This window comes from Fistularia commersonii, unplaced genomic scaffold (assembly GCF_037954325.1).
Source record: "Fistularia commersonii isolate RoL2024-O1a breed Wild unplaced genomic scaffold, RoL_Fcom_v1.0 HiC_scaffold_39, whole genome shotgun sequence".
Lineage (NCBI taxonomy): Eukaryota > Metazoa > Chordata > Actinopteri > Syngnathiformes > Fistulariidae > Fistularia > Fistularia commersonii.
Genome location: NW_028233997.1, coordinates 1407044 through 1433245, shown reverse-complemented (window position 1 = coordinate 1433245; position 26202 = coordinate 1407044).

The window sequence follows — 26202 nt, the reverse complement described above, 5'->3', positions numbered from 1 at the left end:
TGATTGGGAGTGGAAATAACTCATGAATTTCATCAAGCTGGAATCTGCTGTTGCAATATGTTGTTAGGACATGATTCTGCACAATACAATTCAAAAACAGTGTAATCCAGCTACAAATTCAAAAGATTTAGCCATTCGTTCAAAAAGTCCTTATCTCACCAAGTTGAAGCGTTTTTGATTAGGATTGGAAATAACTCGTTATTTTCATCAAGCTGGTTTCTGCTGTTGAAATATGTTGTTTAGGACATGATTCTGCACAATATATGTCAAATTTAGTGTAATCCAGCTACAAGTTCAAAAGATATAGCCATTCGTTCAAAAAGGTTTATCTCACCGAGTTGAAGCGTTTTTGATTAGGAGTGGAAATAAATGATGAATTTAATTAGGCTGGTTTCTGCAATATATTATTTAGGACATGATTTTGCACAATATATGTCAAATTCAGTGTAATCCAGCTACAAGTTAAAAAGATATAGCCATTCGTTCAAAAAGTGCTCATCTCACCGAGTTGAAGCGTTTTTGATTAGGAGTGGAAATAACTATTGAATTTCATCAAGCTGGTTTCTGCTGTTGCAATACGTTGTTTGGGATATGATTCTGCACAATATATGTCAAATTCAGTGTAATCCTATCACAGATTATAAAGATATCGCCATTCGTTCAAAAAGTGCTTATCTCACCGAGTTGAAGCATTTTTGATTAGGAGTGGAAATAACTAATGAATTTCATCAAGCTGGTTTCTGCTGTTGAAATATGTTGTTTAGGACATGATTCTGCACATTATATGTCAAATTCAGCGTAATCCAGCTACAAGTTCAAAAGATATAGCCATTCGGTCAAAAAGTGCTTATCTCAATGGGTTGAAGCGTTTTTTATTAGGAGTGGAAATAACTCATGAATTGCATCAAGCTGGTTTCTGCTGTTGCAATATGTTATATAGGACATGATTCTGCACAATATATTTCAAATTCAGTGTAATCCCATCACAGTTTATAAAGATATAGTCCATTCGTTCAAAAAGTGCTTAACTCACCGAGTTGAAGCGTTTTTGATTGGGAGTGGAAATAACTCATGAATTTCATCAAGCTGGATTCTGCTGTTGAAATATGTTGTTTAGGACATGATTCTGCACAATATATGTCAAATTCAGCGTAATCCAGCAACAAGTTCAAAAGATATAGCCATTCGGTCAAAAAGTGCTTATCTCACCGAGTTGAAGCGTTTTTGATTAGGATTGGAAATAACTGATGACTTTCATCAAGCTGATTTCTGCTGTTGCAAAATGTTTTTTAGGACGAGATTCTGAACAATTAATTTCAAATTCAGTGTACTCCCATCACCGTTTATAACGATATAGCCATTCGTTAAAAATTGCTTATCTCACCAAGTTGAAGCGTTTTTGATTAGGAGTGGAAATAACTAATGAATTTCATCAAGCTTGTTTCTGCTGTTGCAATATGTTGTTTAGGACATGATTCTGCACAATACAATTCAAATTCAGTGTAATCCAGCTACAAATTCAAAAGATTTAGCCATTCGTTCAAAAAGTCCTTATCTCACCAAGTTGAAGCGTTTTTGATTAGGATTGGAAATAACTCGTTATTTTCATCAAGCTGGTTTCTGCTGTTGAAATATGTTGTTTAGGACATGATTCTGCACAATATATGTCAAATTCAGTGTAATCCAGCTACAAGTTCAAAAGATATAGCCATTCGTTCAAAAAGGTTTATCTCACCGAGTTGAAGCGTTTTTGATTAGGAGTGGAAATAAATGATGAATTTAATTAGGCTGGTTTCTGCAATATATTATTTAGGACATGATTTTGCACAATATATGTCAAATTCAGTGTAATCCAGCTACAAGTTAAAAAGATATAGCCATTCGTTCAAAAAGTGCTCATCTCACCGAGTTGAAGCGTTTTTGATTAGGAGTGGAAATAACTGATGACTTTCATCAAGCTGGTTTCTGCTGTTGCAATACGTTGTTTGGGATATGATTCTGCACAATATATGTCAAATTCAGTGTAATCCCATCACAGTTTATAAAGATATAGCCATTCGTTCAAAAAGTTCTTATCTCACCGAGTTGAAGCGTTTTTGATTAGGAGTGGAAATAACTAATGAATTTCATCAAGCTGGTTTCTGCTGTTGAAATATGTTGTTAAGGACATGATTCTGCACATTATATGTCAAATTAAGCGTAATCCAGCTACAAGTTCAAAAGATATAGCCATTTGTTCAAAAATTGCTTATCTCACCAAGATGAAGCGTTTTTGATCAGGATTGGAAATAACTCATGAATTTCATCAAGCTGGTTTCTGCTGTTGAAATATGTTTTTTAGGACATGATTCTGCACAATATATGTCAAATTCAGTGTAATCCCATCACAATTTATAAAGATATAGCCATTCGTTCAAAAATTGCTTAACTCACCGAGTTGTAGCGTTTTTGATTAGAAGTGGATATAACTCATGAATTTCATCAAGCTGGTTTCTGCCGTTGAAATATGTAGTTTAGGACATGATTCTGCACAATAAATGTCAAATTCAGTGTAATCCCATCACATTTTATAAAGATATAGCCATTCGTTAAAAAATTGCTTATCTCACCAAGTTGAAGCGTTTTTTATTAGGAGTGGAAATAACTCATGAATTGCATCTAGCTGGTTTCTGCTGTTGCAATATGTTATATAGGACATGATTCTGCACAACATATTTCAAATTCAGTGTAATCCCATCACAGTTTATAAAGATATAGTCCATTCGTTCAAAAAGTGCTTAACTCACCGAGTTGAAGCGTTTTTGATTAGGAGTGGAAATAACTCATGAATTTCATCAAGCTGGTTTCTGCTGTTGCAATATGTTGTTTAGGACATGATTCTGCACAATATATGTCATATTCAATGTAATCCCATCACAGTTTATATAGATAAAGCTATTCGTTCATAAAGTGCTGATCTCACCGAGTTGAAGCATTTTTGATTAAGAGTGGAAATAACTGATGAATTTCATCAGGCTGGTTTCTAATGTTGCAATATGTTATTTAGGACATGATTCTGCACAATGTATGTCAAATTCAGTGTAATCCAGCAACGAGTTAAAAAGATATCGCCATTCGACAAAAAGTGCTTATCTGACCGAGTTGAAGCGTTTTTGATTAGGAGTGGAAATAACTAATGAATTTCATCAAGCTGGTTTCTGCTGTTGCAATATGTTATTTAGGACATGATTCTGCACAATGTATGTCAAATTCAGTGTAATCCAGCAACAAGTTCAAAAGATATAGCCATTCGTTCAAAAATTGCTTATATCACCGAGTTGAAGCGTTTTTGATTAGAAGTGGAAATAACTCATGAATTTCTTCAAGCTGGTTTCTGCTGTTGCAATACGTTGTTTGGGATATGATTCTGCACAATATATATCAAATTCAGTGTAATCCCATCACAGTTTATAAAGATATAGCCATTCGGTCAAAAAGTTCTTATCTCACCCAGTTGAAGCGTTTTTGATTAGGAGTGGAAATAACTGATGAATTTCATCAAGCTGGGTTCTGCTGTTGCAATACGTTGTTTGGGATATGATTCTGCACAATATATTTAAAATTCAGTGTAATCCCATCACAGTTTATAAAGATATAGCCATTCGTTCAAAAAGTGCTTATCTCACCGAGTTGAAGCGTTTTTGATAAGAGGGGAAATAATTAATGAATTTTATCAAGCTTGTTTCTGCTGTTGCAATTTGTTGTTTAGGACATGATTCTCGCCAATATATGTCAAATTCAGTGTAATCCCATCACAATATATAAAGATATAGCCATTCGTTCAAAAAGTGCTTAACTCACCGAGTTGAAGCGTTTTTGATTAGGAGTGGAAATAACTAATGAATTTCATCAAGCTGGTTTCTGCTGTTGCAATATGTTGTTTAGGACATGATTCTGCACAATACATGTCAAATTCAGTGTAATCCAGCTACAAGTTAAAAAGATATAGCCATTCGTTCAAAAAGTGCTTATCTCACCGAGTTGAAGCGTTTTTGATTAGGAGTGGAAATAACTGATGAATTTCATCAATCTGGTTTCTGCTGTTGCAATACGTGGTTTGGGATATGATTCTGCACAACATATTTCAAATTCAGTGTAATCCCATCACAGTTTATAAAGATATAGCCATTCGTTCAAAAAGTGCTTATCTCACCGAGTTGCAGCGTTTTTGATTAGGAGTGGAAATAACTAATGAATTTCATCAAGCTTTTTTCTGCTGTTGAAATATCTTGTTCAGGACATGATTCTCGCCAATATATGTCAAATTCAGTGTAATCCCATCACAATATATAAAGATATAGCCATTCGTTCAAAAAGTACTTAACTCACCGAGTTGAAGCGTTTTTGATTAGGAGTGGAAATAACTAATGAATTTCATCAAGCTGGTTTCTGCTGTTGCAATATGTTGTTTAGGACATGATTCTGCACAATACATTTCAAATTCAGTGTAATCCAGCTACAAATTCAAAAGATATAGCCATTCGTTCAAAAAGTGCTTATCTCACCGAGTTGAAGCGTTTTTGATTAGGATTGGAAATAACTCATGATTTTCATCAAGCTGGTTTCTGCTGTTGAAATATGTTGTTTAGTACATGAGTCAGCACAATATATGTAAAATTCATTGTAATCCAGATACAAGTTCAAAAGATATAGCCATTCGTTCAAAAAGTGCTTATCTCACCGAGTTGAAGCGTTTTTGATTAGGAGTGGAAATAACTGATGAATTTCATCAAGCTGGTTTCTGCTGTTGCAATACGTGGTTTGGGATATGATTCTGCACAATATATTTCAAATTCAGTGTAATCCCATCACAGTTTATAAAGATATAGCCCTCCGTTCAAAAAGTGCTTATCTCACCGAGTTGAAGCGTTTTTGATAAGAGGGGAAATAATTAATGAATTTTATCAAGCTTGTTTCTGCTGTTGCAATTTGTTGTTTAGGACATGATTCTCGCCAATATATATCAAATTCAGTGTAATCCCATCACAATATATAAAGATATAGCCATTCGTTCAAAAAGTGCTTATCTCACTGACTTGTAGCGTTTTTGATTAGGAGTGGAAATAATTAATGAATTTTATCAAGCTTGTTTCTGCTGTTGCAATATGTTGTTTAGGACATGATTCTGCACAATATATGTCAAATTCAGTGTAATCCAGCTACAAGTTAAAAAGAAATAGCCATTCGTTCAAAAAGTCCTTATCTCACCAAGTTGAAGCATTTTTAATTAGGAGTGGAAATAACTAATGAATTTCATCAAGCTTTTTTCTGCTGTTGCAATATTTTGTTTAGGACATGATTCTGCACAATATATGTCAAATTTAATTTAATCCCATTACATTTTATGAAGATATAGCCATTCGTTCAAAAAGTGCTTATCTCTCCGAGTTGAAGCGTTTTTGTTTAGGTGTGGAAATAACTCATGAATTTCATCAAGCTGGTTTCTGCTGTTGCAATATGTTGCTTAGGACATGATTCTGCACAATACATGTCAAATTCAGTGTAATCCAGCTACAAGTTAAAAAGATATAGCCATTCGTTCAAAAAGTCCTTATCTCACCAAGTTGCAGCGTTTTTGATTAGGAGTGGAAATAACTCATGATTTTCATCAAGCTTTTTTCTGCTGTTGAAATATGTTGTTTAGGACATGATTCTCGCCAATATATTTCAAATTCAGTTTAATCCCATCACAATATATGTAGATATGGCCATTCGTTCAAAAAGTGCTTAACTCACCGAGTTGAAGCGTTTTTGATTAGGAGTGGAAATAACTCATGAATTTCATCAAGCTGGTTTCTGCTGTTGCAATATGTTGTTTAGGACATGATTCTGCACAATACATTTCAAATTCAGTGTAATCCAGCTACAAATTCAAAAGATATAGCCATTCGTTCAAACAGTGCTTATCTCACCGAGTTGAAGCGTTTTTGATTAGGATTGGAAATAACTCATGATTTTCATCAAGCTGGTTTCTGCTGTTGAAATATGTTGTTTAGTACATGAGTCTGCACAATATATGTCAAATTCATTGTAATCCAGCTACAAGTTCAAAAGATATAGCCATTCGTTCAAAAAGTGCTTATCTCACCAAGTTGAAGCGTTTTTGATAAGAGGGGAAATAACTGATGAATTTCATCAAGCTGGTTTCTGCTGTTGCAATACGTTGTTTGGGATATGATTCTGCACAATATATTTCTAATTCAGTGTAATCCCATCACAGTTTATAACGATATAGCCATTCGGTCAAAAAGTGCTTATCTCACCGAGTTGAAGCGTTTTTGATAAGAGGGGAAATAATTAATGAATTTTATCAAGCTTGTTTCTGCTGTTGCAATTTGTTGTTTAGGACATGATTCTCGCCAATATATGTCAAATTCAGTGTAATCCCATCACAATATATAAAGATATAGCCATTCGTTCAAAAAGTGCTTAACTCACCGAGTTGAAGCGTTTTTGATTAGGAGTGGAAATAACTAATGAATTTCATCAAGCTGGTTTCTGCTGTTGCAATATGTTGTTTAGGACATGATTCTGCACAATACATTTCAAATTCAGTGTAATCCAGCAACAAATTCAAAAGATATAGCCATTCGTTCAAAAAGTGCTTATCTCACCGAGTTGAGGCGTTTTTGATTAGGATTGGAAATAACTCGTAATTTTCATCAAGCTGGTTTCTGCTGTTGAAATATGTTGTTTAGTACATGATTCTGCACAATATATTTCAAATTCAGTGTAATCCAGCAACAAGTTCAAAAGATATAGCCATTCGTTCAAAAAGTGCTTATCTCACCAAGTTGAAGCGTTTTTGATAAGAGGGGAAATAATTAATGAATTTTATCAAGCTTGTTTCTGCTGTTGCAAATTTGTTTTTTAGGACATGATTCTCGCCAATATATGTCAAATTCAGTGTAATCCCATCACAGGTTAAAAAGATATTGCAATTCGTTCAAAAAGTGCTTATCTCACCGAGTTGAAGCGTTTTTCATTAGGAGTGGAAATAACTCATGAATTTCATCAAGCTGGTTTCTGCCGTTGAATTATGTTGTTTAGGACATGATTCTGCACAATACATGTCAAATTCAGTGTAATCCAGCTACAAGTTAAAAAGATATAGCCATTCGTTCAAAAAGTCCTTATCTCACCGAGTTGAAGCGTTTTTGATTAGGAGTGGAAATAACTAATGAATTTCATCAAGCTTTTTTCTGCTGTTGACATATGTTGTTTAGGACATGATTCTGCACAATACATGTCAAATTCAGAGTAATCCCATCACAATATATAAAGATATAGCCATTCGTTCAAAAGGTGCTTAACTCACCGAGTTGAAGCGTTTTTGATTGAGAGTGGAAATAACTAATGAATTTCATCAAGCTGGTTTCTGCTGTTGCAATATGTTGTTTAGGACATGATTCTGCACAATACATTTCAAATTCAGTGTAATCCAGCTACAAGTTAAAAAGATATAGCCATTCGTTCAAAAAGTCCTTATCTCACCAAGTTGCAGCGTTTTTGATTAGGAGTGGAAATAACTAATTAATTTCATCAAGCTTTTTTCTGCTGTTGAAATATGTTTTTTAGGACATGATTCTCGCCAATATATGTCAAATTCAGTGTAATCCCATCACAATATATAAAGATATAGCCATTCGTTCAAAAAGTGCTTAACTCACCGAGTTGAAGCGTTTTTGATTAGGAGTGGAAATAACTAATGAATTTCATCAAGCTGGTTTCTGCTGTTGCAATATGTTGTTTAGGACATGATTCTGCACAATACATTTCAAATTCAGTGTAATCCAGCTACAAATTCAAAAGATATAGCCATTCGTTCAAACAGTGCTTATCTCACCGAGTTGAAGCGTTTTTGATTAGGATTGGAAATAACTCATGATTTTCATCAAGCTGGTTTCTGCTGTTGAAATATGTTGTTTAGTACATGAGTCTGCACAATATATGTCAAATTCATTGTAATCCAGCTACAAGTTCAAAAGATATAGCCATTCGTTCAAAAAGTGCTTATCTCACCGAGTTGAAGCGTTTTTGATTAGGAGTGGAAATAACTGATGAATTTCATCAAGCTGGTTTCTGCTGTTGCAATACGTTGTATGGGATATGATTCTGCACAATATATTTCAAATTCAGTGTAATCCCATCAAAGTTTATAAAGATATAGCCATTCGTTCAAAAAGTGCTTATCTCACCGAGTTGAAGCGTTTTTGATAAGAGGGGAATTAATTAATGAATTTTATCAAGCTTGTTTCTGCTGTTGCAATTTGTTGTTTAAGACATGATTCTCGCCAATATATGTCAAATTCAGAGTAATCCCATCACAATATATAAAGATATAGCCATTCGTTCAAAAAGTGCTTAACTCAACGAGTTGAAGCGTTTTTGATTAGGAGTGGAAATAACTAATGAATTTCATCAAGCTGGTTTCTGCTGTTGCAATATGTTGTTTAGGACATGATTCTGCACAATACATGTCAAATTCAGTGTAATCCAGCCACAAGTTAAAAAGATATAGCCATTCGTTCAAAAAGTCCTTATCTCACCGAGTTGCAGCGTTTTTGATTAGGAGTGGAAATAACTAATGAATTTCATCAAGCTTTTTTCTGCTGTTGAAATATGTTGTTTAGGACATGATTCTCGACAATATATGTCAAATTCAGTGTAATCCCATCGCAATATATAAAGATATAGCCATTCGTTCAAAAAGTGCTTAACTCACCGAGTTGAGGCGTTTTTGATTAGGATTGGAAATAACTCGTGATTTTCATCAAGCTGGTTTCTGCTGTTGAAATATGTTGTTTAGTACATGATTCTGCACAATATATTTAAAATTCAGTGTAATCCAGCTACAAGTTCAAAAGATATAGCCATTCGTTCAAAAAGTGCTTATCTCACCAAGTTGAAGCGTTGTTGATTAGGAATGGAAAAAACTGATGAATTTCATCAGGCATGTTTCTACATGATGTTATTTAGGACATGATTTTGCACAATATATGTCAAATTCAGTGTAATCCAGCTACAAGTTAAATAGATATAGCCATTCGTTCAAAAAGTGCTTATCTCACCGAGTTGAAGTGTTTTTGATTAGGAGTGGAAATAACTCATGAATTTCATCAAGATGGTTTCTGCTGTTGCATATGTTGTTTAGGACATGATTCTGCACAATATATTTCAAATTCAGTGTAATCCCATCACAATTCATAAAGATATAGCCATTCGTTCAAAAAGTGCTTAACTCACCGAGTTGAAGCGTTTTTGATTAGGAGAGGAAATAAATCATGAATTGCATCAAGCTGGTTTCTGCTGTTGCAATATGTTATATAGGACATGATTCTGCACAATAAATTTCAAATTCAGTGTAATCCCATAACAGTTTATAAAGATATAGTCCATTCGTTCAAAAAGTGCTTATCTCAATGAGTGTAAGCGGTTTTGATAAGAGGGGAAATAATTAATGAATTTTATCAAGCTTGTTTCTGCTGTTGCAATTTGTTGTTTAGGACATGATTCTCGCCAATATATATCAAATTCAGTGTAATCCCATCACAATATATAAAGATATAGCCATTCGTTCAAAAAGTGCTTATCTCACTGACTTGTAGCGTTTTTGATTAGGAGTGGAAATAATTAATGAATTTTATCAAGCTTGTTTCTGCTGTTGCAATATGTTGTTTAGGACATGATTCTGCACAATATATGTCAAATTCAGTGTAATCCAGCTACAAGTTAAAAAGAAATAGCCATTCGTTCAAAAAGTGCTTATCTCACCGAGTTGAAGCGTTTTTGATTAGGAGTGGAAATACCTGATGAATTTCATCAAGCTGGTTTCTGCTGTTGCAATATGTTGTTTAGGATATGATTCTGCACAATATATGTCAAATTCAGTGTAATCCCATCACAGTTTATAAAGATATAGCCATTCGTTCAAAAAGTGCTTATCTCACCGACTTGAAGCGTTTTTGATTAGGAGTGGAAATAATTCATGAATTTTATCAAGCTTGTTTCTGCTGTTGCAATATGTTGTTTAGGACATAATTCTGCACCATACATGTCAAATTCAGTGTAATCCAGCTACAAATTCAAAAGATATAGCCATTCGTTCAAAAAGTGCTTATCTCACCGAGTTGAAGCGTTTTTGATTAGGAGTGGAAATAACTGATGAATTTCATCAAGCTGATTTCTGCTGTTGCAATACGTTGTTTGGGATATGATTCTGCACAATATATTTCAAATTCAGTATAATCCCATCAAAGTTTATAAAGATATAGCCATTCGTTCAAAAAGTGCTTATCTCACCGAGTTGAAGCGTTTTTGATTAGGAGTGGAAATAACTCGTGATTTTCATCAAGCTGGTTTCTGCTGTTGAAATATGTTGTTTAGTACATGATTCTGCACAATATATTTAAAATTCAGTGTAATCCAGCTACAAGTTCAAAAGATATAGCCATTCGTTCAAAAAGTGCTTATCTCACCAAGTTGAAGCGTTGTTGATTAGGAATGGAAAAAACTGATGAATTTCATCAGGCATGTTTCTACATGATGTTATTTAGGACATGATTTTGCACAATATATGTCAAATTCAGTGTAATCCAGCTACAAGTTAAATAGATATAGCCATTCGTTCAAAAAGTGCTTATCTCACCGAGTTGAAGTATTTTTGATTAGGAGTGGAAATAACTCATGAATTTCATCAAGATGGTTTCTGCTGTTGCATATGTTGTTTAGGACATGATTCTGCACAATATATTTCAAATTCAGTGTAATCCCATCACAATTCATAAAGATATAGCCATTCGTTCAAAAAGTGCTTAACTCACCGAGTTGAAGCGTTTTTGATTAGGAGAGGAAATAAATCATGAATTGCATCAAGCTGGTTTCTGCTGTTGCAATATGTTATATAGGACATGATTCTGCACAATAAATTTCAAATTCAGTGTAATCCCATAACAGTTTATAAAGATATAGTCCATTCGTTCAAAAAGTGCTTATCTCAATGAGTGTAAGCGGTTTTGATAAGAGGGGAAATAATTAATGAATTTTATCAAGCTTGTTTCTGCTGTTGCAATTTGTTGTTTAGGACATGATTCTCGCCAATATATATCAAATTCAGTGTAATCCCATCACAATATATAAAGATATAGCCATTCGTTCAAAAAGTGCTTATCTCACTGACTTGTAGCGTTTTTGATTAGGAGTGGAAATAATTAATGAATTTTATCAAGCTTGTTTCTGCTGTTGCAATATGTTGTTTAGGACATGATTCTGCACAATATATGTCAAATTCAGTGTAATCCAGCTACAAGTTAAAAAGAAATAGCCATTCGTTCAAAAAGTGCTTATCTCACCGAGTTGAAGCGTTTTTGATTAGGAGTGGAAATACCTGATGAATTTCATCAAGCTGGTTTCTGCTGTTGCAATATGTTGTTTAGGATATGATTCTGCACAATATATGTCAAATTCAGTGTAATCCCATCACAGTTTATAAAGATATAGCCATTCGTTCAAAAAGTGCTTATCTCACCGACTTGAAGCGTTTTTGATTAGGAGTGGAAATAATTCATGAATTTTATCAAGCTTGTTTCTGCTGTTGCAATATGTTGTTTAGGACATAATTCTGCACCATACATGTCAAATTCAGTGTAATCCAGCTACAAATTCAAAAGATATAGCCATTCGTTCAAAAAGTGCTTATCTCACCGAGTTGAAGCGTTTTTGATTAGGAGTGGAAATAACTGATGAATTTCATCAAGCTGATTTCTGCTGTTGCAATACGTTGTTTGGGATATGATTCTGCACAATATATTTCAAATTCAGTATAATCCCATCAAAGTTTATAAAGATATAGCCATTCGTTCAAAAAGTGCTTATCTCACCGAGTTGAAGCGTTTTTGATTAGGAGTGGAAATAACTAATGAATTTCATCAAGCTTTTTTCTGCTGTTGAAATATGTTGTTTAGGACATGATTCTCGCCAATATATGTCAAATTCAGTGTAATCCTATCACAATATATAAAGATATAGCCATTCGTTCAAAAAGTGCTTAACTCACCGAGTTGAAGCGTTTTTGATTAGGAGTGGAAATAACCAATGAATTTCATCAAGCTGGTTTCTGCTGTTGCAATAGGTTGTTTAGGACATGATTCTGCACAATACATGTCAGATTCAGTGTAATCCAGCTACAAGTTAAAAAGATATAGCCATTCGTTCAAAAAGTCCTTATCTCACCGAGTTGCAGCGTTTTTGATTAGGAGTGGAAATAACTAATGAATATCATCAAGCTTTTTTCTGCTGTTGAAATATGTTGTTTAGGACATGATTCTCGCCAATATATGTCAAATTCAGTGTAATCCCATCACAATATATAAAGATATAGCCATTCGTTCAAAAAGTGCTTAACTCACCGAGTTGAAGCATTTTTGATTAGGAGTGGAAATAACTAATGAATTTCATCAAGCTGGTTTCTGCTGTTGCAATATGTTTTTTAGGACATAATTCTGCACAATATATTTCAAAATCAGTGTAATCCAGCTACAAGTTCAAAAGATATAGCCATTCGTTCAAAAAGTGCTTATCTCACCAAGTTGAAGCGTTTTTGATTAGGATTGGAAAAAACTGATGAATTTCATCAGGCTGGTTTCTACATTATGTTATTTAGGACATGATTTTGCACAATATATGTCAAATTCAGTGTAATCCAGCTACAAGTTAAATAGATATAGCCATTCGTTCAAAAAGTGCTTATCTCACCGAGTTGAAGCGTTTTTGATTAGGAGTGGAAATAACTAATGAATTTCATCAAGCTCGTTTCTGCTGTTTAAATATGTTTTTTAGGACATGATTCTCGCCAATATATGTCAAATTCAGTGTAATCCCATCACAATTTATAAAGATATAGCCATTCGTTCAAAAAGTGCTTAACTCACCGAGTTGAAGCGTTTTTGATTAGGAGTGGAAATAAATCATGAATTGCATCAAACTGGTTTCTGCTGTTGCAATATGTTATATAGGACATGATTCTGCACAATATATTTCAAATTCAGTGTAATCCCATCACAGTTTATAAAGATATAGTCCATTCGTTCAAAAAGTGCTTATCTCACCGAGTGTAAGAGTTTTTGATTAGGAGTGAAAATAACTAATGAATTTCATCAAGCTGGTTTCTGCTGTTGAAATATGTTGTTTAGGACATAATTCTGCACAATACATGGCAAATTCAGTGTAATCCAGCTACAAATTCAAAAGATATAGCCATTCGTTCAAAAAGGGCTTATCTCACCGACTTGTAGCGATTTTGATTAGGCGTGGAAATAATTAATGAATTTTATCAAGCTTGTTTCTGCTGTTGCAATATATTTTTTAGGACATGATTCTGCACAATATATGTAAAATTCAGTGTAATCCAGCTACAAGTTAAAAAGATATAGCAATTCGTTCAAAAAGTCCTTATCTCACCGAGTTGAAGCGTTTTTGATTAGGAGTGGAAATAACTATTGAATTTCATCAACCTTTTTTCTGCTGTTGCAATATGTTGTTTAGGACATGATTCTGCACAATATTTGTCAAATTTAATGTAATCCCATTACAGTTTATAAAGATATAGCCATTCGTTCAAATAGTGCTTATCTCTCCGACTTGAACCGTTTTATTTTAGGTGTGGAAATAACTCATGAATTTCATCAAGCTGGTTTCTGCTGTTGCAATATGTTGCTTGGGACATGATTCTGCACAATACATGTCAAATTCAGTGTAATCCAGCTACAAATTCAAAAGATATAACCATTCGTTCAAAAAGTGCTTATCTCACCAAGTTGAAGCGTTTTTTATTAGGATAGGAAATAACTCATGAATTTCATCAAGCTGGTTTCTGCTGTTGAAATATGTTTTTTAGGACATGATTCTCGCCAATATATGTCAAATTCAGTGTAATCCCATCACAATTTATAAAGATATAGCCATTCTGTCAAAAAGTGCTTATCTCACCGAGTTGAAGCGTTTTTGATTAGGAGTGGAAATAACTCATGAATTTCATCAAGCTGGTTTCTGCTGTTGAAATATGTTGTTTGGGACATTATTCTGCACAATATATGTCAAATTCAGTGTAATCCCATCACAGTTTATAAAGATATAGCCATTTTTTCAAAAAGCGCTTATCTCACCGAGTTGAAGCGTTTTTGTTTAGGAGTGGAAATAACTAATGAATTTCATCAAGCTTGTTTTGGCTGTTGCAATATGTTATTTAGGACATGATTTTGCACAATATATGTCAAATGCAGTGTAATCAAGCTACAAGTTAAAAAGATACAGCCATTCGTTCAAAAAGTGCTTATCTGACCGAGTTGAAGCGTTTTTGATTAGGAGTGGAAATAACTCATGAATTTCATCATACTGGTTTCTGCTGTTGCAATATGTTGTTTAGGACATGATTCTGCACAATATATGTCAAATTCAGTTTAATCCCATCACAGTTTATAAAGATATAGCCATTCGTTCAAAAAGTGCTTATCTCACCGAGTTGAAGCGTTTTTGATTAGGAGTGGAAATAACTGATGAATTTTATCAAGCTGGTTTCTGCTGTTGCAATATGTTTTTTAGGCCATGATTTTGTACAATATATGTCCAATTCAGTGTAATCCCATCACAGTTTATAAAGATATAGCCATTCGTTCAAAAAGTGCTTAACTCACCGAGTTGAAGCGTTTTTTATTAGGAGTGGAAATAACTCATGAATTTCATCCAGCTTGTTTCTGCTGTTGAAATATGCTGTTTAGGACATGATTCTGCACAATATATATCAAATTCAGTTCAATCCAGCTACAAGTTCAAAAGATATAGCCATTCGGTCCAAAAGTGCTTATCTCATCGAGTTGAAGCGTTTTTTATTCGGAGTGGAAATAACTAATGAATTTCACCAAGCTGGTTTCTGCTGTTGAAATATGTTTTTCAGGACATGAATCTCCACAATATATGTCAAATTCAGTGTAATCCAGAAACAAGTTCAAAAGATATAGCCATTCGGTCAAACATTGCTTATCTCACCGAGTTGAATCTTTTTTGATTCGGAGTGGAGATTATAAATGAATTTCATCAAGCTGGTTTTTGCTGATGAAATATGTTGTTTAGGACATGATTCTGCAAATATATGTCAATTTCAGTGTAATACAGCTACAAGTTCAAAAGATATAGCCATTCGGTCAAAAAGTGCTTATCTCAATGAGTTGATTCGTTTTTTATTAAGAGTGGAAATAACCAATGAATTTCATCAAGCTAGTTTCTTCTGTTGAAATATGTTGTTTAGGACATGATTCTGCACAATATATGTCAAATTCAGTGTAATCCAGCCAAAAGTTCAAAAGGTATAGCCATTCGGTCAAAAAGTGCTTATCTCGCTGAGTTGAAGCGTTTATGATTCGGAGTGGAAATAACTAATGAATATCATCAAGCTGGTTTCTGCCGTTGAATTATGTTGTTTAGGACAGGATTTTGCACAATATATGTCAAATTCAGTTCAATCCAGCTACAAGTTCATAAGATATAGCCATTCGGTCCAAAAGTGCTTATCTCACCGAGTTGAAGCGTTTTTGATTCGGAGTGGAAATAACTGATTAATTTCACCAAGCTTGTTTCTGCTGTTGAAATATGTTGTTTAGGACATGATTCTGCACAATATATGTCAAATTCAGTGTAATCCAGCAACAAGTTCAAAAGATATAAGCATTCGGTCAAACAGTGCTTATCTCACCGAGTTGAATCTTTTTTGATTCAGAGTGGAAATTACAAATGAATTTCATCAAGCTGGTTTTTGCTGATGAAATATGTTGTTTAGGACACGATTCTGCAAATATATGTCTAATTCAGTATAATCCAGCAAAAAGTTCAAAATATATAGCCATTCGGTCAAAAAGTTCTTATCTCGCTGAGTTGAAGCGTTTTTGATTCGGAGTGAGAATAACTAATGAATTTCATCAAGCTGGTTTCTTCTTTTGAAATTTGTTTTTTAGGACATGATTCTGCACAATATATGTCAAATTCAGTGTAATCCCATCACAGGTTAAAAAGATATTGCAATTCGTTCAAAAAGTGCTTATCTCACCGAGTTGAAGCGTTTTTCATTAGGAGTGGAAATAACTCATGAATTTCATCAAGCTGGTTTTTGCCGTTGAATTATGTTGTTTAGGACAGGATTCTGCACAATATATGTCAAATTCAGTGTAATCCAGCTACAAGTTCAAAAGATATAGCCATTCGTTCCAAAAGTGCTTATCTCACCGAGTTGAAGCGTTTTTGATTTGGAGTGGAAATAACTAATGAATTTCACCAAGCTGGTTTCTGCTGTTGAAATATGTTGTTTAGGACATAATTCTGCACAATATATGTCAAATTCAGTGTAAATCAATCACAATTTATAAATATATAGCCATTCGTTCAAAAAGTGCTTAACTCACCGAGTTGAAGCGTTTTTTATTAGGAGTGGAAATAACTCATGAATTTCATCAAGCTGGTTTCTGCTGTTGAAATATGCTGTTTAGGACATGATTCTGAACAATATATGTCAAATTCAGTGTAATCCAGCTACAAATACAAAATATATAGCCATTCGGTCAAAAAGTGCTTATCACAATGAGTTGATGCGTTTTTTATTAAGAGTGGAAATAACTAATGAATTTCATCAAGCTGGTTTCTGCCGTTGAATTATGTTGTTTAGGACATGATTCTGCACAATATATTTCAAATTCAGTGTTATCCAGCCAGAAGTTCAAAAGATATAGCCATTCGGTCAAAAAGTGCTTATCTCGCTGAGTTGAAGCGTTTTTGATTCGGAGTGGAAATAACTGATGAATTTCATCAACTGGTTTCTGCTGTTGAAATATGTTGTTTAGGACATGATTCTGCACAATATATGTCTAATTCAGTGTAATCCCATCACAGATTCATAAGATATAGCCATTTGTTCAAAAAGTGCTTATCTCACCGAGTTGAGGCGTTTTTTATTCGGAGTGGAAATAACCAATGAATTTCATCAAGCTGGTTTCTGCTGTTTAAATATGTTGTTTAGGACATGATTCTGCACAATATATGTCAAATTCAGTGTAATCCAGCCAAAAGTTCAAAAGATATAGCCATTCGGTCAAAAAGTGCTTATCTCGCTGAGTTGAAGCGTTTTTGATTCGGAGTGGAAATAACTAATTAATTTCATCAAGCTGGTTTCTTCTTTTGAAATATTTTTTGTAGGACATGATTCTGCACAATATTTGTCAAATTCAGTTTAATCCAGCTACAACTTCAAAAGATATAGCCATTCGGTCAAATAGTGCTTATCTCAATGAGTTGGTGCGTTTTTGATTGGGAGTAGAAACAACTGATGAATTTCTTCAAGCTATTTCTTCTGTTGAAATTTGTTGTTTAGACATCATTCTGCACAATATATGTGAAATTCAGTGTAATCCAATCACAGGTTAAAAAGATATTGCAATTCATTTAAAAAGTGCTTATCTCACCGAGTTGAAGCGTTTTTCATTAGGAGTGGAACTAACTAATGAATTTCATCAAGCTGGTTTTTGCTGATGAAATATGTTGTTTAGGACATGATTCTGCACAATATATGTCAAATTCAGTGTAATCCCATTACAGATTCATGAGATATAGTCATTCGGTCGAACAGTGCTTATGTCACCGAGTTGAAGCGTTTTTGATTCGGAGTGGAAAATATAAATTAATTTCATCAAGCTGGTTTCTGCTGATGAAATATGTTGTTTAGGGTATGATTCTGCACAATATATGTCAAATTCAGTGTACTCCAGCTACTAGTTCAAAATATATAGCCATTCGGTCAAAAAGTGCTTATCTCAATGAGTTGATGCGTTTTAGATTAGGAGTGGAAATACCTAATGAATATCATCAAGCTGGTTTCTGCCGTTGAATTATGTTGTTTAGGACATGATTCTGCACAATATATATCAAATTCAGTGTAATTCAGCAACAAGTTCAAAAGATATAGCCATTAGGTCCAAAAGTGCTTATGTCACCGAGTTGAAGCGTTTTTGAATCGGAGTGGAAATAACTAATGAATTTCATCAAGCTGGTTTCTGCTGTTGAAATATGTTGTTTAGGATATGATTCTGCACAATATATGTCTAATTCAGTGTAATCCCATTACAGATTCATAAGATATAGCCATTCGGTCAAACAGTGCTTATCTCACCGAGTTGAATCGTTTTTTATTCGGAGTGGAAATTATAAATGAATTTCATCAAGCTGGTTTTTGCTGATGAAATATGTTGTTTAGGACATGATTCTGCACAATATATGTCAAATTCAGTTCAATCCAGCTACAAGTTCAAAAGATATAGCCATTCGGTCAAACAGTGCTTATCACACCGAGTTGAATCTTTTTTTATTCGGAGTGGAAATTATAAATGAATTTCATCAAGCTGGTTTTTGCTGATGAAATATGTTGTTTAGGACATGATTCTGCACAATATATGTCAAATTCAGTGTAATCCAGCTACAAGTACAAAAGATATAGCCATTCGGTCAAACAGTGCTTATCACACCGAGTTGAATCTTTTTTTATTCGGAGTTGAAATAACTAATGAATTTCATCAAGCTGGTTTCTGCCGTTGAATTATGTTGTTTAGGACATGATTCTGCACAATATTTGTCAAATTCAGTGTAATCCCATCACAGATTCATAAGATATAGCCATTTGTTCAAAAAGTGCTTATCTCACCGAGTTGAGGCGTTTTTGATTAGGAGTGGAAATAACTCATGAATTGCATCAAGCTGGTTTCTGCTGTTGCAATATGTTGTTTAGGACATGATTCTGCACAATATATGTCAAATTCAGGGTAATCCAGCTACAAATTCAAAAGATATAGCCGTTCGGTCCAAAAGTGCTTATCTCACCGAGTTGAAGCGTTTTTGATTAGGAGTGGAAATAACAAATGAATTTCATTGCTGATGAAATATGTTGTTTAGGACATGATTCTGCACAATATATGTCAAATTCAGTGTAATCCAGCTACTACTTAAAAATATATAGCCATTCGGTCAAAAAGTGCTTATCTCAATGAGTTGATGCGTTTTTGATTAGGAGTGGAAATAACTAATGAATATCATCAAGCTGGTTTCTGCCGTTGAATTATGTTTTTTAGGACATGATTCTGCACAATATATATCAAATTCACTGTAATCCAGCAACAAGTTCAAAAGATATAGCCATTCGGTCCAAAAGTGCTTATCTCACCGAGTTGAAGCGTTTTTGAATCGGAGTGGAAATAACTAATGAATTTCATCAAGCTGGTTTTTGCTGATGAAATATGTTGTTTAGGACATGATTCTGCACAATATATGTCAAATTCAGTTCAATCCAGCTACAAGTTCAAAAGATATAGCCATTCGGTCAAACAGTGCTTATCACACCCAGTTGAATCTTTTTTTATTCGGAGTGGAAATTATAAATGAATTTCATCGAGCTGGTTTTTGCTGATGAAATATGTTGTTTAGGACATGATTCTGCACAATATATGTCAAATTCAGTGTAATCCAGCTACAAGTACAAAAGATATAGCCATTCGGTCAAACAGTGCTTATCACACCGAGTTGAATCTTTTTTTATTCGGAGTTGAAATAACTAATGAATTTCATCAAGCTGGTTTCTGCCGTTGAATTATGTTGTTTAGGACATGATTCTGCACAATATATGTCAAATTCAGTGTAATCCCATCACAGATTCATAAGATATAGCCATTTGTTCAAAAAGTGCTTATCTCACCGAGTTGAGGCGTTTTTGATTAGGAGTGGAAATAACTCATGAATTGCATCAAGCTGGTTTCTGCTGTTGCAATATGTTGTTTAGGACATGATTCTGCACAATATATGTCAAATTCAGGGTAATCCAGCTACAAATTCAAAAGATATAGCCGTTCGGTCCAAAAGTGCTTATCTCACCGAGTTGAAGCGTTTTTGATTAGGAGTGGAAATAACAAATGAATTTCATTGCTGATGAAATATGTTGTTTAGGACATGATTCTGCACAATATATGTCAAATTCAGTGTAATCCAGCTACTACTTAAAAATATATAGCCATTCGGTCAAAAAGTGCTTATCTCAATGAGTTGATGCGTTTTTGATTAGGAGTGGAAATAACTAATGAATATCATCAAGCTGGTTTCTGCCGTTGAATTATGTTTTTTAGGACATGATTCTGCACAATATATATCAAATTCACTTTAATCCAGCAACAAGTTCAAAAGATATAGCCATTCGGTCCAAAAGTGCTTATCTCACCGAGTTGAAGCGTTTTTGAATCGGAGTGGAAATAACTAATGAATTTCATCAAGCTGGTTTCTGCTGTTGAAATATGTTGTTTAGGATATGATTCTGCACAATATATGTCTAATTCAGTGTAATCCCATCACAGATTCATAAGATATAGCCATTCGGTCAAACAGTGCTTATCTCACCGAGTTGAAGCGTTTTTGAATCGGAGTGGAAATTATAAATCAATTTCATCAAGCTGGTTTTGCTGATGAAATATGTTGTTTAGGACATGATTCTGCACAATATATGTCTAATTCAGTGTAATCCCATTACAGATTTATAAGATATAGCCATTCGGTGAAACAGTGCTTATCTCACCGAGTTGAATCGTTTTTGATTCGGAGTGGAAATTATAAATGAATTTCAGCAAGCTGGTTTTTGCTGTTGAAATATGTTGTTTAGGACATGATTCTGCAAAATATATGTCAAATTCAGTGTAATCCAGCCACAAGTTCAAAATATAGAGCCATTCTTTCAAAAAGTGCTTATCTCAATGAGTTGATGCGTTTTTGATTAGGAGTGGAAATAACTAATGAATTTCATCAAGCTGGTTTCTGCCGTTGAAATATGTTTTTTAGGACATGATTCTGCACAATATATGTCAAATTCAGTTTAATCCAGCCCCAAGTTCAAAAGATATAGCCATTTGTTCAAAAAGTGCTTATCTCACCGAGTTGAAGCGTTTTTGATTAGGAGTGGAAATAACTAATGAATTTCATCAAGCTGGTTTCTGCTGTTGCAATATGTTGTTTTGGACATGATTCTGCACAATATATGTCAAATTCAGTGTAACCCAGCTACAAGTACAAAATATATAGCCATTTGTTCAAAAAGTGCTTATCTCACCGAGTTGATGCGTTTTTTATTAGGAGTGGAAATAACTAATGAATTTCATAGAGCTGGTTTCTGCCATTGAATTATGTCATTTAGGACATGATTCTGCACAATATATGTCAAATTCAGTGTAATCCAGCTACAAGTTCAAAAGATATAGCCATTCGGTCCAATAGTGCTTATCTCACCGAGTTGAAGCGTTTTTGATTCGGAGTGGAAATAACAAATGAATTACAACAAGCTGGTTTCTGCTGTTGAAATATGATGTTTAGGACATGATTCTGCACAATATATGTCTAATTCTGTGTAATCCCATCAAAGATTCATAAGATATAGCCATTTGTTCAAAAAGTGCTTATCTCACCGAGTTGAGGCGTTTTTGATTCAGATTGGAAATAACTAATGAATTTCACCAAGCTGGTTTCTGTTGTTGAAACATTTTTTTTATGACATGATTCTGCACAATATATGTCAAATTCTGTGTAATCCAGCTACAAGTTCAAAAGATATAGCCATTCGGTCAAAAAGTGCTTATCTCGATAAGTTCAAGCGTTTTTTATTAGGAGTGGAAATAAGTAATGAATTTCATCAAGCTTGTTTTTGCCGTTGAATTATGTTGTTTAGGACATGATTCTGCACAATATATGTCAAATTTAGTATAATCCAGCTACAAGTTCAAAAGATATAGCCATTCGGTCAAAAAGTTCTTTTCTCACCGAGTTGAAGCGTATTTGATTCGGATTGGAAATAACTAATGATTTCATCAAGTTTGTTTCTGTTGTTGAAATATGTTGTTTAGGACATGATTCTGCACAATATATATCAAATTCAGTATAATCCAGCTACAAATACAAAATATATAGCCATTCGGTCAAAAAGTGCTTATCTCAATGAGTTGATGCGTTTTTTATTAAGAGTGGAAATAACTAATGAATTTCATCAAGCTGGTGTCTGCCGTTGAATTATGTGGTTTAGGACATGATTCTGCACAATATATGTCAAATTCAGGGTGATCCAGCTACAAATTCAAAAGATATAGCCATTCGGTCCAAAAGTGCTTATCTCACCGAGTTGAAGCGTTTTTGATTCGGAGTGGAAATAACTAATGAATTTCAGCAAGCTGGTTTCTACTGTTGAAATATGTTGTTTAGGACAATTATTCTACACAATATATGTCTAATTCAGTGTAATCCTATTACAGATTCATAAGATATAGCCATTTGTTCAAAAAGTGCTTATCTTACCGAGTTGAGGCATTTTTGATTCGGAGTGGAAATAACTAATGAATTTCATCAAGCCTGTTTCTGCTGTTGAAATATATTTTTTAGGACATGATTCTGCACAATATATGTCAAATTCAGTGTAATCCAGCAATAAGTTCAAAAGATATAGCCATTCGGTCAAAAGGTGCTTATCTCACCGAGTTGAAGCATTTTTGATTAGGAGTGGAAATAACTAATGAATTTCAACAGGCTGGTTTCTTCTGTATAAATATGTTTTTTAGGACATGATTCTGCGCAAAATATGTCAAATTCAGTTTAATCCAGCCCCAAGTTCAAAAGATATAGCCATTCGTTCAAATAGTGCTTATCTCACCAAGTTGAAGCGTTTTTCATTAGGAGTGGAAATAACCAATGAATTTCATCAAGCTGGTTTTTGCTGATGAATTATGTTGTTTAGGACATGATTCTGCACAATATATGTCAAATTCAGTGTAATCCAGCTACGAGTTCAAAATATATAGCCATTCGGTCAAAAAGTGCTTATCTCAATGAGTTGATGCGTTTTTGATTAGGAGTGGAAATAACTAATGAATTTCATTAAGCTGGTTTGTGCCGTTGAATTATGTTGTTAAGGACATGATTCTGCAAATATATGTCAAATTCAGTGTAATCCAGCAACAAGTTCAAAAGATATAGCATTCGTTCAAAAAGTGCTTATCTCACCGAGTTGGAGCGTTTTTGATTTGGAGTGGAAATAACCAATGAATATCATCAAGGTGGTTTCTGCTGTTGAGATATGTTGTTTGGGACATGATTCTGCACAATATATGTCAAATTCAGTTTAATCCCATCACAGGTTCAAAGATATTATAAATTCGTTCAAAAAGTGCTTATCTCACCGAGTTGAAGCGTATTTGATTCGGAGTGGAAATAACAAATGAATTACACCAAGCTGGTTTCTGCTGTTGAAATATGATGTTTAGGATATGATTCTGCACAATATATGTCTAATTCTGTGTAATCCCATCACAGATTCATAAGATATAGCCATTTGTTCAAAAAGTGCTTGTCTCACCGAGTTGAGGCGTTTTTGATTCGGATTGGAAATAACTAATGAATTTCATCAAGCTGGTTTCTGTTGTTGAAACATTTTTTTTATGACATGATTCTGCACAATAAATGTCAAATTCTGTGTAATCCAGCTACAAGTTCAAAAGATATAGCCATTCAGTCAAAAAGTGCTTATCTCGATAAGTTGAAGCGTTTTTGATTAGGAGTGGAAATAAGTAATGAATTTCATCAAGCTTGTTTTTGCCGTTGAATTATGTTGTTTAGGACATGATTCTGCACAATATATGTCAAATTTAGTATAATCCAGCTACCAGTTTAAAAGATATAGCCATTCCGTCAAAAAGTGCTTTTCTCACCGAGTTGAAGCGTATTTGATACGGAGTGGAAATAACTAATGATTTCATCAAGTTTGTTTCTGTTGTTGAAATATGTAGTTTAGGACATGATTCTGCACAATATATGTCAAATTCAGTATAATCCAGCCACAAGTAAAAAATATATAGCCATTCGGTCAAAAAGTGGTTATCTCACTGAGTTGAAGCGTTTTTGATTGGGAGTAGAAACAACTGATGAATTTCTTCAAGCTATTTCTTCTGTTGAAATTTGTTGTTTAGGACATCATTCTGCACAATATATGTCAAATTCAGTGTAATCAAATAACAGGTTAAAAAGATATTGCAATTCATTTAAAAAGTGCTTATCTCACCGAGTTGAAGCGTTTTTTATTAGGAGTGGAACTAAGTATGAATTTCATCAAGCTGGATTTTGCTGATGAAATATGTTGTTTAGGACATGATTCTGCACAATATATGTCAAATTCAGTGTAATCCCATCACAGATTCATAAGATATAGCCATTTGTTCAAAAAGTGCTTATCTCACCGAGTTGAGGCGTTTTTTATTAGGAGTGGAAATAACTCATGAATTTCATCAAGCTGGTTTCTACTGTTGCGATATGTTGTTTAGGACATGATTCTGCACAATATATGTCAAATTCAGGGTAATCCAGCTACAAATTCAAAAGATATACCCATTCGGTCCAAAAGTGCTTATCTCACCGAGTTGAAGCGTTTTTGATTCGGAGTGGAAATAACTAATGAATTTCATCAAGCTGGTTTTTGCTGATGAAATATGTTGTTTAGGACATGATTCTGCACAATATATGTCAAAATCAGTGTAATCCAGCTAGAAGTTCAAAAGATATAGCCATTCGGTCAAAAAGTGCTTATCTCACCGAGTTGAAGCGTTTTTGATTCGGAGGGGAAATAGCTGATGAATTTCATCAACTGGTTTATGTTGTTGAAATATGTTGTTGAGAGACATGATTCTGCACAATATATTTCTAATTCAGTGTAATCCCATCACAGATTCATAAGATATAGCCATTCGTTCAAAAAGTGCTTATCTCACCGAGTTGAGTTTTTTTTTAATCGGAGTGGATATAACTAATGAATTTCACCAAGCTGGTTTCTGTTGTTGAAATATATTTTTTAGGACATGATTCTGCACAATATATGTCAAATTCAGTTTAATCCAGCTACAACTTCAAAAGATATAGCCATTCGGTCAAATAGTGCTTATCTCACTGAGTTGAAGCGTTTTTGATTGGGAGTAGAAACAACTGATGAATTTCTTCAAGCTATTTCTTCTGTTGAAATTTGTTGTTTAGGACATCATTCTGCACAATATATGTAAAATTCAGTGTAATCCAATCACAGGTTAGAAAGATATTGCAATTCATTTAAAAAGTGCTTATCTCTTACCGAGTTGAAGCGTTTTTCATTAGGAGTGGAACTAACTAATGAATTTCATCAAGCTGGTTTTTGCTGATGAAATATGTTGTTTAGGACACGATTCTGCAAATATATGTCTAATTCAGTATAATCCAGCAAAAAGTTCAAAATATATAGCCATTCGGTCAAAAAGTGCTTATCTCGCTGAGTTGAAGCGTTTTTGATTCGGAGTGAGAATAACTAATGAATTTCATCAAGCTGGTTTCTTCTTTTGAAATTTGTTTTTTAGGACATGATTCTGCACAATATATGTCAAATTCAGTGTAATCCCATCACAGGTTAAAAAGATATTGCAATTCGTTCAAAAAGTGCTTATCTCACCGAGTTGAAGCGTTTTTCATTAGGAGTGGAAATAACTCATGAATTTCATCAAGCTGGTTTTTGCCGTTGAATTATGTTGTTTAGGACAGGATTCTGCACAATATATGTCAAATTCAGTGTAATCCAGCTACAAGTTCAAAAGATATAGCCATTCGTTCCAAAAGTGCTTATCTGACCGAGTTGAAGCGTTTTTGATTTGGAGTGGAAATAACTAATGAATTTCACCAAGCTTGTTTCTGCTGTTGAAATATGTTGTTTAGGACATAATTCTGCACAATATATGTCAAATTCAGTGTAAATCCATCACAATTTATAAATATATAGCCATTCGTTCAAAAAGTGCTTAACTCACCGAGTTGAAGCGTTTTTTATTAGGAGTGGAAATAACTCATGAATTTCATCAAGCTGGTTTCTGCTGTTGAAATATGCTGTTTAGGACATGATTCTGAACAATATATGTCAAATTCAGTGTAATCCAGCTACAAATACAAAATATATAGCCATTCGGTCAAAAAGTGCTTATCACAATGAGTTGATGCGTTTTTTATTAAGAGTGGAAATAACTAATGAATTTCATCAAGCTGGTTTCTGCCGTT